Below are 14,042 nucleotides of genomic sequence, written 5' to 3'. Positions count from 1 at the left end.
TGCGGTCGCATCCCAAATTAGGGACATCCTGATTCCAAAAATCAATCCTGTGCGACCGAACAACAGAGCACGTTCGGTCGCACAAAACCTGTGCTGTCGAATAGAAGGCTCTGGGATCGCATCCCAAATTAGAGACCTTCTGATTCCAAAAATCAATCCTGTGTGACCGAACAACAGAGCACGTTCGATCGCACAAAACTGGATATTCCTTGTACTCATTTGCACTCCTCTGTTCGGGGGCACAAACCATCACTCGATCGCACAAGCCCTGTTTTGGCTTGATTCTACTTGTTTTCCATCACTTTTCATCATAATCACCTATAAAGCACAAGATGGAACGAAACTTATAAAATTCACACAAAAAGCTATTAAAAACTATAAAAAAGTATAAAAACTAACATAAAATCCTAAGCTAAGAGCGACATAAATGTCGCTCATCAAACTCCCCCAAGCTAAGCGTTTGCTAGTCTCTAGCAAACTAAAATCAACTAGGAAAGAATGAGCTACTATTAGAATCCTAAAAACTGACAAACACAAAAAACAACAAATCTAATCAAGGCAAGACTAAGAATGAAAAGCACAAACCAAGAAAAGAAAGAAAGAAAAGAAGAAGAAAAGAAAAGAGAAGAAAAGAAATTAAACTATAAAATCCAAGATAGGGCCTTTATTATGGAACGAGTATAAAAGAACACTAACATTACCAATCAAATAAATGAGTACACGCTAAGTAATGTCCTAAATCGAGTGAGAGATTCAAGTGCCAAGAAAAGCGAACTAAGGGTGAACACTAATCAATTCCCTTTCAACCGAGCATACCACGTCAAATCTCTAGATCTTTTCCACCCTTGAGAGTAGCGTCTCGAGACACCTCGAAGGCGCCAGAGAAAATAAGATAGGCCACCCGACATCTTAGCATGACAATCCCATTCCATACACTTGACCAAATCCTCCCTCCACCGACAATGACTCAACTCAAAAGGGTCAAGAGGACTTTTTAGGGTGTAACGTAGGCTAGGGGTAAGGTGTGGAACAAATTTGGTAATTGGTGCTCATACCTAAAGTGAAGCGCAATAAGAACTCAATTCAAGCGAAAACGAGCCAAATACAAACTCATACTACTTATTTGGGGCACCCCCAAGCTTATTCAACAACAATTCTAAACTACAACTCTTTTTGCACTTTCCTTGATTTGATTTTCTCTTTTTTTTTGTGTTTCAAGTGAAAGTTTTTCATGCTTTGTTTTTCTTATTTTTGGCTTTTCCAAAACTTTTATTTCTCATTTTTTGCTTTTGCATCACTTATTCACTATATACAACACATTTCCCAAACTTTGCCATTCATACTAATAAACATCATTCCTCAAATATGCATAATCATTCAAAACTATCAAGCATCATAACACTAAACTTCACTATCACTTCTAAGGGTGAAAACAAAACAAAGGCTATTAGGCTTGTATTGTGCTCATAAGAAATGAAGGGTCAAGGCTCAAATGGTTAGTAAGGGGGAAAATGCAAACAAAAACATATGAGAAAAATAGAAAATAAAGTCCTAAACTAAAAAGAAAAATAGTCACCGAAAGAAATGCCTCTATCTTCCCCTAAAGTAGTTCGTTCGCGGTTTCGGGAAGGAAATAGTCAAATTCGGGAAGTAGGAAAGTCAATGCCAAGGATCCATGCCACTCAAAAATATATGAATATGTGTTTTGGCTGATTTGAACATGAACCTCACAAGGGAGCGAATACCACTCTCTCCGGTTTCAAATCACTAGAGAGATCGACACCATCTTACCACAAGCCAAGGGTTCAAGACGCATGCTACCCTAAGTTCTAACCAACTTCCTTAACACCAAATCTTAAATTCGACCCAAGACATTAAAAACCGTGTAAACATCTACCAATTGGGAATAAAAGCATTCTAATCTACAAGTTCCAATTTTATTTGCCCAAATCAAGAATATTGCCTAAGAAAACCTAAAAAAACTTGCCTTGACAAAAGGAAAGGAAAAAGAAGAAAAAGAAAGAAAATAAGAAAACACACCAAAACGGGAAACAAAAAGAAACAAACAAAACAAAAGAAACTAAAATCAAACTAAAAACAAAGAACTAACACATACAAGTGCACAAAATGGTATGGTTTCCAAGACATGAGCATCACAAATAGGCAACTATACAACAAAACTCCCCCCAAGCTAGAAATAGGTCGTGTCCTCAAGGCCTAAAACTAAGGAAGGAGGGGCACAACTACCCATCCAACCAAATGCCCCATATGCAAGATGCCCGTCCCAAAGAATGCATGTGAGATAGAAGGATATTACCGGAAATGTCGTGGGAACAAGTCCCGCAAAGAACCGGTAAAAACCGAACAAACTCACCAAAGTGTCGACGAACAAGGCATAGGTGGAAAGTGGGAACCCACATCAACGAAACCAATCCATAAAGAACACTAAAAAACAATCAAGAAAAATGTTAGTAAACGAGGCCAAATAGCCAAAACAAACACAAAACAAGCAAAAACCCATCATCATATATACAACCACATGAAGTGGCAAGAAGATCACACAAATAAACAACAAACACTACCCATAGCAAACCCCTACTCCGCACTTCTCCCCCAAGCTAATCACAAGCATACCATCACATCAAGACGGGAGAGAAATGGAGTGAACCCTAAGAACAAGGGCCCGGGGCATGCCCTTTACCCTTGGCATCGTAAATCCTCCAATGTTCATCCCGCTCAAGACGATAAGCAAGAGCCGCGTCATCGGTGAACGAGGTGAAATTGAAGGTGGGGTCCACATCGGGACCCGAAACGTCGGTATAGGGCGGCGAACCATATTTGGGCACAAGGGGGTAGTTGCCATGGGGTGGCTCTCCTTGGGCGCCATCCCAACCACCCATATATTCCCTAGGCCACCCGGTGAAATCCTTGGGCCACTCACTAGGCCGATCCGCCAGTGGGGGAGTGGGGTACATAGGTGTAGGGGAATACAGTTAAACATAATAACATGTGAGGAACAATCCCCAAAGCCAGGAAACATGTATAAAGCACAGATTAAGCAAACTTGCATTCGAAGCGTGTTTTCCACAATAATCTGTCAACGAACACGAACAAAGAACTCAACTTGTCGTTCCTCTACTTAGTTCACCGACACGATCAGATCCGTCTTGATAATCGTAGCTTAGACAATTGATCAAGATACTTTTCTTTTTGGAATAACTCACTTTGGAGGCACAGAGAGAATTAGGGTTCTCTGTGTCTCTAGGGTTTGAGTGTATGAATTGTGTGTATGTTGGAAACTAGGTTGTAAGGTTATATCATTAACCTTACTAATCGACCAAGCAAGAAGCAAGGCCGGCTAGCAAGTCGTGCGAGCCAAGCAACGGACACACGCCCGCGTGCCCAGCGACACACTGCAGGCCGAAGCCCACAACGCGCGCCGAGCAGCTGGGCCGTGGGCCTTGCTCACTCGTCGATGATGTGCGCTCTTGCTTGTTGTTGCGTGCTCGCGCCCAATGGGCTTGCCTCGCTGGCCTTGGCTCGCGAGCTTGCTGGCTCGTTAGGCCTTGCACGCCTACATGCTTGGCTCGACGGGCCGGCAACTCCGATGCCCTTCGTATTCGCGATTTAATATATTTCCGATATATTATTTATCGTTTCGTATACGACGAATCGCCGTAGTACGATACGATTTATTCATGTCGCCCAGCTTAAGAATATTCCCGATACGATATACGATTCCGACAAAGGTCGTATCGTATAATACGTTTCCAACTAATTCCCGAAAAGCTATTAAATGAATTTCCGATTCATTTAATCCGCTGATCTGTTACGTGTCATTGGTGTGACCTTGTAGGTTGAGTCAAGAGTAAGTTGTGAGTTCAATATCCATCAGAACTCACTGATCGGAAGCATTGCTCCAGCTAGCTGTTCCGATCACTTGATCTCACTAAATTAATTGTTCGCAATTAATCTGAACCTTGGTATTAGACTTAATGCACCTTGGGTGAAGGACATATTTCCTTCAATCTCCCACTTGCCATTCAGACAAGTGTGCATCCACATTCCTTTGTCACTTAGTGTTACTTACTGAACGTAAGGTAAGATCCAAGCCATCCTTATTAGGTCTAGAAGTGTTTCTCGGATTACAGAGTTCAACTGTCAAACTTTTGCAGAAGGTTAAGCCTAACCATTCTGAGCACGACCATGCATTTTACAGTATCTAACTCTCCGAGAGGCCTTGTTACACAACAACACCATATCCTATCAAAGATAGGAGGACAATCCATTCTTGCAATGTATGAACACTCACTTTGATTCATAGTACGCCCAATAACTTCTTTTATAGCCTCCTTTTACGGTGCGACGTTTAGCTAGTATCAAAGCGAACTAATTCTCAAACGAGCAGACATAATCGCTCATGTTCTAAGGAACGGTTTCTAATCACCATTAATGAGAACTACCTATGACATGACTTTAATCTCTTAAAGCATTCTCATGGTCAATCCGATATAAGATCCAATAAGTATCTATGCAAAAGATTCTGACATCCAGTCACTCTAGTTCAAGAAACAGAACTAAGTAATCTACTTGCAATCTAATCTTCATTAGTCATTGGTCGTCCACCTTTCAATGACCTGTATTAGGGATCCTTTGTGACTTCAACATTCAAGTTCACTTATGGGTGTTTCTTTGTCAAAGAATCCATCTTGACATCTCATTTGAATGATTTGAATCACATGGACTTATCATTTAATTCTAAACCAAAATTAAATGAATATGAAATAAATAAATTTCATAAATATGAAATGGTTAAACCAATTGTTTTAAACATAGGTCCAACAGATGTTCTAAAACAATACTTAGAAAATCAAAGCCATTCTCCAACATGCTTGATTCCAATGGTTGCTACATGTGCGTTGTGTTTCACTTGTGGCAACGGTTTAGTCAATGGATCTGCGACGTTGTCGTCAGTTTCAACCTTGCAAATCTTGATTTCCTTTCTTTCAACGATCTCTCAAAGTATATGAAATCGCCGCAGTACGTGCTTGGACTTCTGGTGGCTCCTAGGCTCCTTTGCCTGGGCAATAGCTCCGCTATTGTCGCAATACAAAGCTATTGGTCCTTTAATGGAGGGGACAACACCAAGTTCTTCGATGAATTTCCGAATCCAAACAGCTTCCTTTGCTGCTTCTAAGGCATCAATGTACTCGGCTTCAGTTGTAGAATCCGCAATAGTGCTTTGCTTAGCACTTTTCCATCTTACTGCTCCGCCGTTGAGGCAGAACACAAACCCAGACTGTGATCTGAAATCATCTCTGTTGGTTTGAAAGCTTGCGTCCGTATAGCCCTTAACAATCAACTCATTTGTACCACCATAAACCAGAAACTAATCCTTAGTCCTTTTCAGGAACTTTAGGATGTTCTTGGCAGCAGTCCAATGCGCCTCACCTGGTTCTGACTGGTACCTTCTCGTTGCACTGAGTGCGAACGAAATATTCGGCGTTGTACAAATCATAGCATACATGATGGATCCAATAGCCGAAGCGTATGGAATTCCACTCATCTTTCTACGCTCATCAGATGTTTTGGGACACTGATTCTTGCTTAGATATACGCCATGTGACATGGGTAGATGGCCTCTCTTGGCTTCCATCATATTGAACCTAGCTAGCACTTTGTCAATGTAAGTGCTTTGGCTTAGTCCAATCATCCTCTTAGATCTATCCCTATAGACCTTGATGCCCAATATGTATTGTGCCTCTCCTAAGTCCTTCATTGAGAAACACTTCCCGAGCCAAGTCTTTACAGACTCCAACATAGGAATGTCGTTTCCAATAAGCAGTATGTCGTCAACATACAAGACTAGGAATGCAATTTTTCTCCCACTGACCTTCTTTTATACACAAGATTCGTCCTGATTCTTGATGAAGCCAAACTTATTGACTGCTTCATCAAATCGTTTATTTCAACTCCTTGATGCCTGCTTTAGTCCGTAGATGGACTTCTTAAGCTTGCATACCTTTCCTTGGTTCTTTTGATCGACAAAACCCTCCGGATATGTCATGAACACAATCTCTTCAAGAACACCGTTCAAGAAGGCAGTTTTGACATCCATTTGCCATATTTCATAGTTATGAAAAGCGGCAATCGCAAGGATTATCCGAATAAACTTAAGCATCGCGACTGGAGAAAAGGTTTCATCGTAGTCAACGCCGTGAACTTGCCTGTAACCTTTTGCTACCAATCTAGGCTTGTATATGTATACAATTCCATCTTTATCTTTCTTCAACTTGAAGACCCATTTGCATCCGATAGGTGTGAACCCATCCGGCAAATCAACCAAATCCCGGACTTGATTTTCAGACATGGAGTCTATTTCAGATTGCATGGCCTCTAACCATTTAATGGAGGTTGGGCTCGTCATAGCTTGCTTGTAAGTCAAAGGTTCATCACTATCCAATATGAGAACGTCTAAGTTTTCAGTCAAGAGGACGCCTGTCCATCTGTCCGGCTGAAAAATAGTTCTATTTGACCTACGAGGGGCAACAACGTTTTAAGGAACTACTCCCACTGGCTCTTCTAAAGACTTTGGAGGTTCATCAACTTGAACTGCTTCTAAAGAGTTCTGAGTTCGTTGTTCATCCCGAATCTCTTCGAGGTCTATTATTCTCCCACTTGTCAATTTGGAAATATGATTTCTTTCCAAAAAGACACCGTCACGAGCAACGAATACCTTGTTGTCTGACTTGATGTAGAAATAATACCCAATAGTTTCTTTTGGATACCCAACGAAGAAACATTTGTCAGATTTGGGTTGTAGCTTGTCCGAAATTAATCGCTTGACTTATGCTTCGCAACCCCAAATCTTCAGAAAAGACAACTTTGGAAGTTTCCCAGTCCATAATTCGTATGAAGTCTTTTCAACAGGTTTTGACGGAGCACGATTCGGTGTGAGTGCTGCAGTTTGTAACGCATGGTCCCCAGAACTGTAAAGGAAGTTCGGCCTGACCCATCATTGACCTGACCATATCGAGTAAGGTCCTATTTCTCCGTTCCGACACTCCATTCCATTGAGGTGTCCCGGGAGCAGTCAATTCCGAAAGAATACCGCATTCTTTTAGATGGTCATCAAACTCGTGGCTAAGATATTCACCTCCTCGATCCGATCTTAGAGCTTTGATTTTCTTGCCATGTTGATTATCTACTTCATTTTGAAATTCTCGGAATTTCTCAAACGATTCTGACTTGTGCTTCATTAAGTAAATATAGCCATATCTACTGAAGTCGTCCGTAAACGTTATGAAATAGCTTAACTCACCTCTAACTTTCGTACTCATAGGCCCACATACGTCCGTATGTATTAGCCCTAGTAGTTCGCTTGCTCTTTCTCCCACCTTTGAGAAAGGTTGCTTTGTCATTTTGCCAAGTAAACAAGATTCGCATTAATCAATCTTCTCTAAGTCGAATGATTCTAGAATTCCTTTCCGTTGAAGTAATTCCATGCGCTTTATGTTTATATGGCCTAATCGACAATGCCACAGAAATGTGAGATCCGAATCACCAGTTTTAGCCTTTTTGGTATTTATGTTATAAATGTGTTTGCTCGTATCTAGCACATAAAGATCGTTTTCTTGTTGTGCTGAACCATAAAACATTCCATTCAAAGCAAAAGAACAACTATTGTCTTTAAATTGAAAACTAAAACCTTTAGAATCCAAACTTGAAACGGAAAATTTTGGTGATACTAGGAACATAGTAATAGTTTTCTAGTTCCAAAACAAACCCACTAGGCAAAGAAATAAAATAAGATCCTACGGCTAATGCAGCAATCCGTCCTCCATTTCCCACGCGTAGATCCATCTCGCCTTTATCAAGCTTTCTACTTGTCCTTAGTCCCTGTGAATTGGAACATAAGTGTGCGCCACAACCAGTATCTAATACCCAAGAAGTAAAATTAGCAAGATTACAATGTATAACATACATACCTGAAGGAGAAGCAACGTTCCCGTTCTTCTCATCTTCCTTCTTCTTCAAGCAATCTCTCTTCCAATGCCCCTTCTTCTTGCAGTAGAAGCATTCAGAGTCGGCAGGAGAACGAGTTGCCCTTTTTTGTTTACCAGAACCGGCGCCATTGGACTTGGATGAGGGCGAAGCCTTGCCCTTACCCTTCTTGCCCTTGTTCTTGCCTGATTTCTTGAAGTTCTTGCCCTTACGCACCATAAGCATATCATGCTTATTCTCTTGCTTGAGCATCTTTTCAGCGGTTTTCAGCATACCGTGAAGCTTAGTAAGAGATTTCTCCATGCTGTTCATGTTGTAATTCAACTTGAACTGATCATAGCCATTATGAAGCGAATGGAGAATGATGTCAATAGCCATTTCATTTGAGACGTCAGAATCTAGAGCTCTCATGTTCTCAAAGAGTCCAATCATTTTAAGAACATGTGGGCTCACTGGTTCTCCTTTCTTGAGCTTAGTCTCAAGGATCAACCTCTGAGTCTCGAATCTTTCGATTCTGGCTTGGTCCTGAAACATGTTCTTCAACTCCGAGATGATTTGGTAAGCATCCGAGTTAATGAAGGTTTTCTGAAGTTCAGGACTCATGGATGCAAGCATCACACATTTGACATCCCTGTTGGCATGAATCCAATGATTAAGGGCAGCTTGAGTTACCTCCGGCCCAACCTCTTCCGGTAACTGTTCCTCAAGGACATATTCTTTTTCCTCATGCATAAGAACTATTTGTAAGTTCCTTTGCCAGTCGAGGAAATTGTTCCCGTTCATCTTCTCTTTGTCGAGAATTGAACGCAAGTTGAAAGTGTTATTGTTTGCGGCCATTTTTGATTACTACAATCGAAAAGAATTTGCAATAAATAACCATTCATACAATTCAATAACTTTGAAATAAAAGCAAAAACATGCAATCATTAAAGCTATTAAAACATTTCATTCATGGAAAAAGCAAAAACATGGTCCAAAATGAATGAAACGATTCCAAGACCCCAAAAGTCCTAAATCCTTAAGCAGCTTTAGCATGTCTTGAGTAGTTTAAGATTTTAGGTAAGCAAAACCTATTGCTAGTAATCTCCAAATTACTCTTGGTTAATAAATTAATGCCATAATTTATCCCATTGCCACAACTTAATGCCATTGTTGTTTGAGTTGTAACCACAATCAACGTGCTCCTTTAGGACGCCTTACCACATAAGTCAACTAAAATAGCACCTCGCTTTAGCGTAAACCTACTATCTTAGATCCCTAGATTTTTGTAAGTGTTGATTTGGAAGGCAATTTTTAAACTCAATATTACTTGGACCTAATTGTTTCTATGTTGGTTCGATTATTTAGTGAACTTAAAACTAATCGATTCATAGGAAACAACCTGTTCATGCAAAGCATACATACATTCATACATTCACGCATAATATATATATATTAAATTGCATAAATAATTTGTGATCTAGTATGGCCCAAAACTTCTTGTCTTGAAGCATCCAATCTTCATCACCTCCTTGTTAGCTTGGCATCGTCTTGAATCTTCGTTCAAATGCTAACTTAAAGTTGCTTGAAATAATAAAATTACATCAAAATTTCCATGGTACGCAGACCATATTTAAAACTTTACATTCAAATATAGAACGGTGCGCATACCGTATTTAACTATCCTAAATTGGCCATACTAGTCACTTGGAGTACCTGCATTGCATAAAATATATGTTCTATGCATTCACCCATTCGTATGCTAAAACGAATGGCCCATGTTAATATGCAAGTATTTACGTGAATTAATTAAAATTCACGTTCACATAAACGCGTCCTAAAAGATTAATCAATTTCCAAATTATTAATCCTTAGACTTTATTCTAATTAAAATTGAATTTAATCAAAATAATGCGACCTACGAAATAATTAAAATAATTATTTCATTTTAATTTCATTTTAGTGGCTCCCACTCAAACCAATAATTATTCCGGATAATTAATTATGAAATGTTAAATTAAAACTCGCTGCCCGGCCCAAGCAAATAAAATATAAAATTAAATATCCCGTTAGCCCAAACTAATGCAAATATACGAAGCCCAACGAATTAAACGATTTAAAAAAAAAAGTCCAATTGCTTGATTGGGCCAGGCTTGCGCCCAGCCCCGCCTCGCGTGAGGCCCAAGAGCACACGAGCAAGAGCTCGCGCACCCCGCCCCATCGCTCGCGCGCGCGTCCCCGCAGCGATGCTGCCCTGCGCTGCGTGTTGTGCATCGTGAGTGCTCGACGTTGCAAGGCTTGCGCCTCGCTTCGTCGCAGCCCCGCAAGCTACCTCCCCTGCCCTTCCTCGCCCAGCGCGCACGAGGCACGCAGCATAGCTGCTGCTGCCCGTGTCGCATGGCTCGGTCGAGCACAATGGCCTCGTATGGCTCGACGAGCCATACTTCCATCATGCCCATGTTTGTGTTTTTGGTTCGTAAAACGGACCAACTTAATTAAAATTAAATTTAATTCACGAACTTGAATTAATTTTATTTTTCAAAAATAAAGTTACGATTTAATTTTCGAAAAACAACGATTTTTAACGATTTAATAAACGTTAACGACAATCCAATTTCGTAAAATTAATAAATCAAGGGCTAACAATATTCAAACTTTCAAGAACGATCGAATCAACTTTAAAGTTTGAACTTTTAATTAATAAAATCCGAAACTTTATATCGTTCATTAACAATCAAATTTCAGATTATTAATAATTTGGTTTAAGTGCGATTAAAATTAACGAAACCATTAAAAATTTTAATCCAATAATTTTTTAAATTAGCCACTGACCCATGAAATTATACCCCCTTCCCCAATTAATCGAATTATTAAACCAAAATTAATTAAAATTCAATTAGGGTTGCAAATTTTACGAATTGCGGAAAGGCAAAATTAGGGTTTATACTTATCGGAAAAATCTGAAATTTTTACCATAGATCAGGCATGTACCCAGAAACATTGTGTCAATATTTCAAGCAATTCCGAGTAGGTTAGGTTGACCTTTTAATTGAATTACTGTCCGACACTTTTACTTTTTAATGAAAAATTAACAAAAACGCCCAAAAAACGATACTTCGAGGCCTGTTTTCGCAATTCTATTCGCATGAGTTGATCTTAGAAAATCTTTTTCCATCAGATTATGGTTTTAAAAATCGAAAAAGCGATGATTTTTTATTTCGGACCTGATTATACGCAATTCATCCAATAATTCGTAAAAAAAATTCCAAAAAATCAACAAAAAAATCCAAAATTTCGACAGATGCAAAAACAATAATAATCATGCTAATTCATGCTTTGAATACATAAGGATCATGATACCACTATAGGGGAATACAGTTAAACATAATAACATGTGCGGAACAATCCCCAAAGCCAGGAAACATGTATAAAGCACAGATTAAGCAAACTTACATTCGAAGCGTGTTTTCCACAATAATCTGTCAACGAACACGAACAAAGAACTCCACTTGTCGTTCCTCTACTTGGTTCACCGACACGATCAGATCCGTCTTGATAATCGTAGCTTAGACAATTGATCAAGATACTTTGCTTTTGGGAAGAACTCACTTTGGAGGCACAGAGAGAATTAGGGTTCTCTGTGTCTCTAGGGTTTGAGTGTATGAATTATGTGTATGTTGGAAACTAGGTTGTAAGGTTATATCATTAACCTTACTAACCGACCAAGCAAGAAGCAAGGCCGGCTAGCAAGCCGTGCGAGCCAAGCAACGGACACACGCCCTCGTGCCCAGCGACACACTGCAGGCCGAAGCCCACAGCGCGCGCGCGCGCCGAGCAGCTGGGCCGTGGGCCTTGCTCGCTCGTCGTTGCTGTGCACTCTTGCTTGCTGTTGTGTGCTCGCGCCCAATGGGCTTGCCTTGCTTGCCTTGGCTCGCGAGCTTGCTGGCTCGTTGGGCCTTGCACGCTTACGTGCTTGGCTCGACGAGCCGGCAACTCCGATGCCCTTCGTATTCGCGATTTAATATATTTCCGATATATTATTTATCGTTTCGTATACGACGAATCACCGTCGTACGATACGATTTATTCGTGTCGCCCAGCTTACGAATATTCGCGATACGATATACGATTCCGACAAAGGTCGTATCGTATAATACGTTTCCAACTAATTCCTGAAAAGCTATTAAATGAATTTCCGATTCATTTAATCCGGTGATCTGTTATGTGTCATTGGTGTGACCTTGTAGGTTCAATCAAGAGTAAGTTGTGAGTTCAATATCCATTAGAACTCACTGATCGGAAGCATTGCTCCAGCTAGCTGTTCCGATCACTTGATCTCACTCAATTAATTGTTCGCAATTAATCTGAACCTTGGTATTAGACTTAATGAACCTTGGGTGAAGGACATATTTCCTTCAATAGGGTCACCACGGTAGTCACTACCGCCCATCATAGTATAGTCATAGGGCGGAAAGGAGGGGGGAGTGACACCGGGTTGGGATGGACCCGTCCAATACTGGTAGGTGGGTGTAAGCTCCTCATTCCAACTAGGGATGGGCCCTTGTTGGGGAGGGTGGTAAGGGTAGTTGACATAGGGGGAAAAGTCCCCTTTGTCAACATTAAAGTCGTACACCCGCCTACCGTAGTAGGACGAGTCAAAATCGGGAAATAAATCCCCCGTGCGGCTCCCTTGAGAAGCAAGAGAAGCCAAGACACGTGCTTGGTCCTCTTGCCCTTGCAAGAGAATCGCAAGGGTGGATTGCAAACCCGTCATGTCAAAAGGAGAGGAGAGAGGTATGTTACCCATATTCGGAGGAGGAGGACTAGGAGACCGGGAGGGAGGTTGAGTAGGCTCGGTAGTGGTACCGGTAGCCTCGGAAGTGGCGACGGCGGCAGCGACGGCCTTGACAAACTTTTGATGCCGCGGAAGCAAGTAGCGGACATCAGGGGACCATGAAGTGCTGGGCGGGTGCGGAAGAAAGCACCAACGTTCTTGCGCACAAGCCAAATCCATTGCGCCTCATTAGTGGTGTAGTGGAGCCAAGTAGCATTGAACATCGCCCGGATGTTTAAGAACTCACCACCAGCCACGGGAGGTAAAGCCGCCATCTCCTTGGCATGAGGGTTGTTCGGTAGAAGCCGAACAAGAAGATTAAGCATGCCGCCAAGGAGGATGTCGGATTTATTCAAGTGGCTATCCCTAACCTCGATGATCCGGGAAATGAGAAATTTCCCGAAATCAAGTACCCCTTGCTCCTCTTGTGTGGCCAACCATAAGCCACCAAGTTCTGGGCCCGACAAGGCACCGGTAGCACCCTTAGAGAAAAGGGCATAGATGAGGAGCCGGCTCATGATGCGGATGGCCGGATGATGGAGTGCAGAAGACTTGGCCGAGGCGGAGAAGAAATCCCCGTCGTCTCCGGTGAGCTGTCTCCACCAACGATTTTCATCATAGGTGTTAGCACATTCGGACCTTGGGTTCGTGATGAAACCATGCTCCGAGTCGATGGAGAAGAGGGCATTGATTTGATTGTGGTTCAACTTCTTTTGGGGACCGAAGACTTGAAAGCTTAATTCCACAACACTATCACCATCCTCATCTTCTACAAGGTTCTTCCGAGCCGAGGAGAGGAACTCCAATGTCAACCTTTTATAGGTTGGGGCACTCATCTTTGCGAACTCTTCCCACCCTAGGCCCTTGATCAACTTGTCAACCTCGGCCTCGACCCCCAAACGACGAACACTATCCCGATGGAAGAACTTGGTGGGCTTAATTGTCCTCTTGGAAAGGAGCTCGAAGAAGTCCCAAGACCTTTGCTCGGCGAACTTAATTCCGAAAGTTTCCATGTTCGGCGGGGTTGGTGCCGTTGTTGCCTTCCTCTTTGATGAAGAGGTGGTCGCGGTTGCGGTGGGGTTCTTCTTGGAGCGTTTTGGTGCCATTGAGATGAGTGGATGCTAAGCAAAAATCTACAAAACAAGAAGAAACAAACCAAGACACACAAAGAAGGATAAACGTAACTAAGTTAGTACACAATCTAGGACAAACGAACTACTACAAG

The sequence above is a fragment of the Spinacia oleracea genome, chromosome 1 (assembly GCF_020520425.1).
Source record: "Spinacia oleracea cultivar Varoflay chromosome 1, BTI_SOV_V1, whole genome shotgun sequence".
Classification (NCBI taxonomy): domain Eukaryota; kingdom Viridiplantae; phylum Streptophyta; class Magnoliopsida; order Caryophyllales; family Amaranthaceae; genus Spinacia; species Spinacia oleracea.
The sequence above is the reverse complement of the archived record's forward strand: the minus strand, read 5'-3'. Positions refer to the sequence as shown.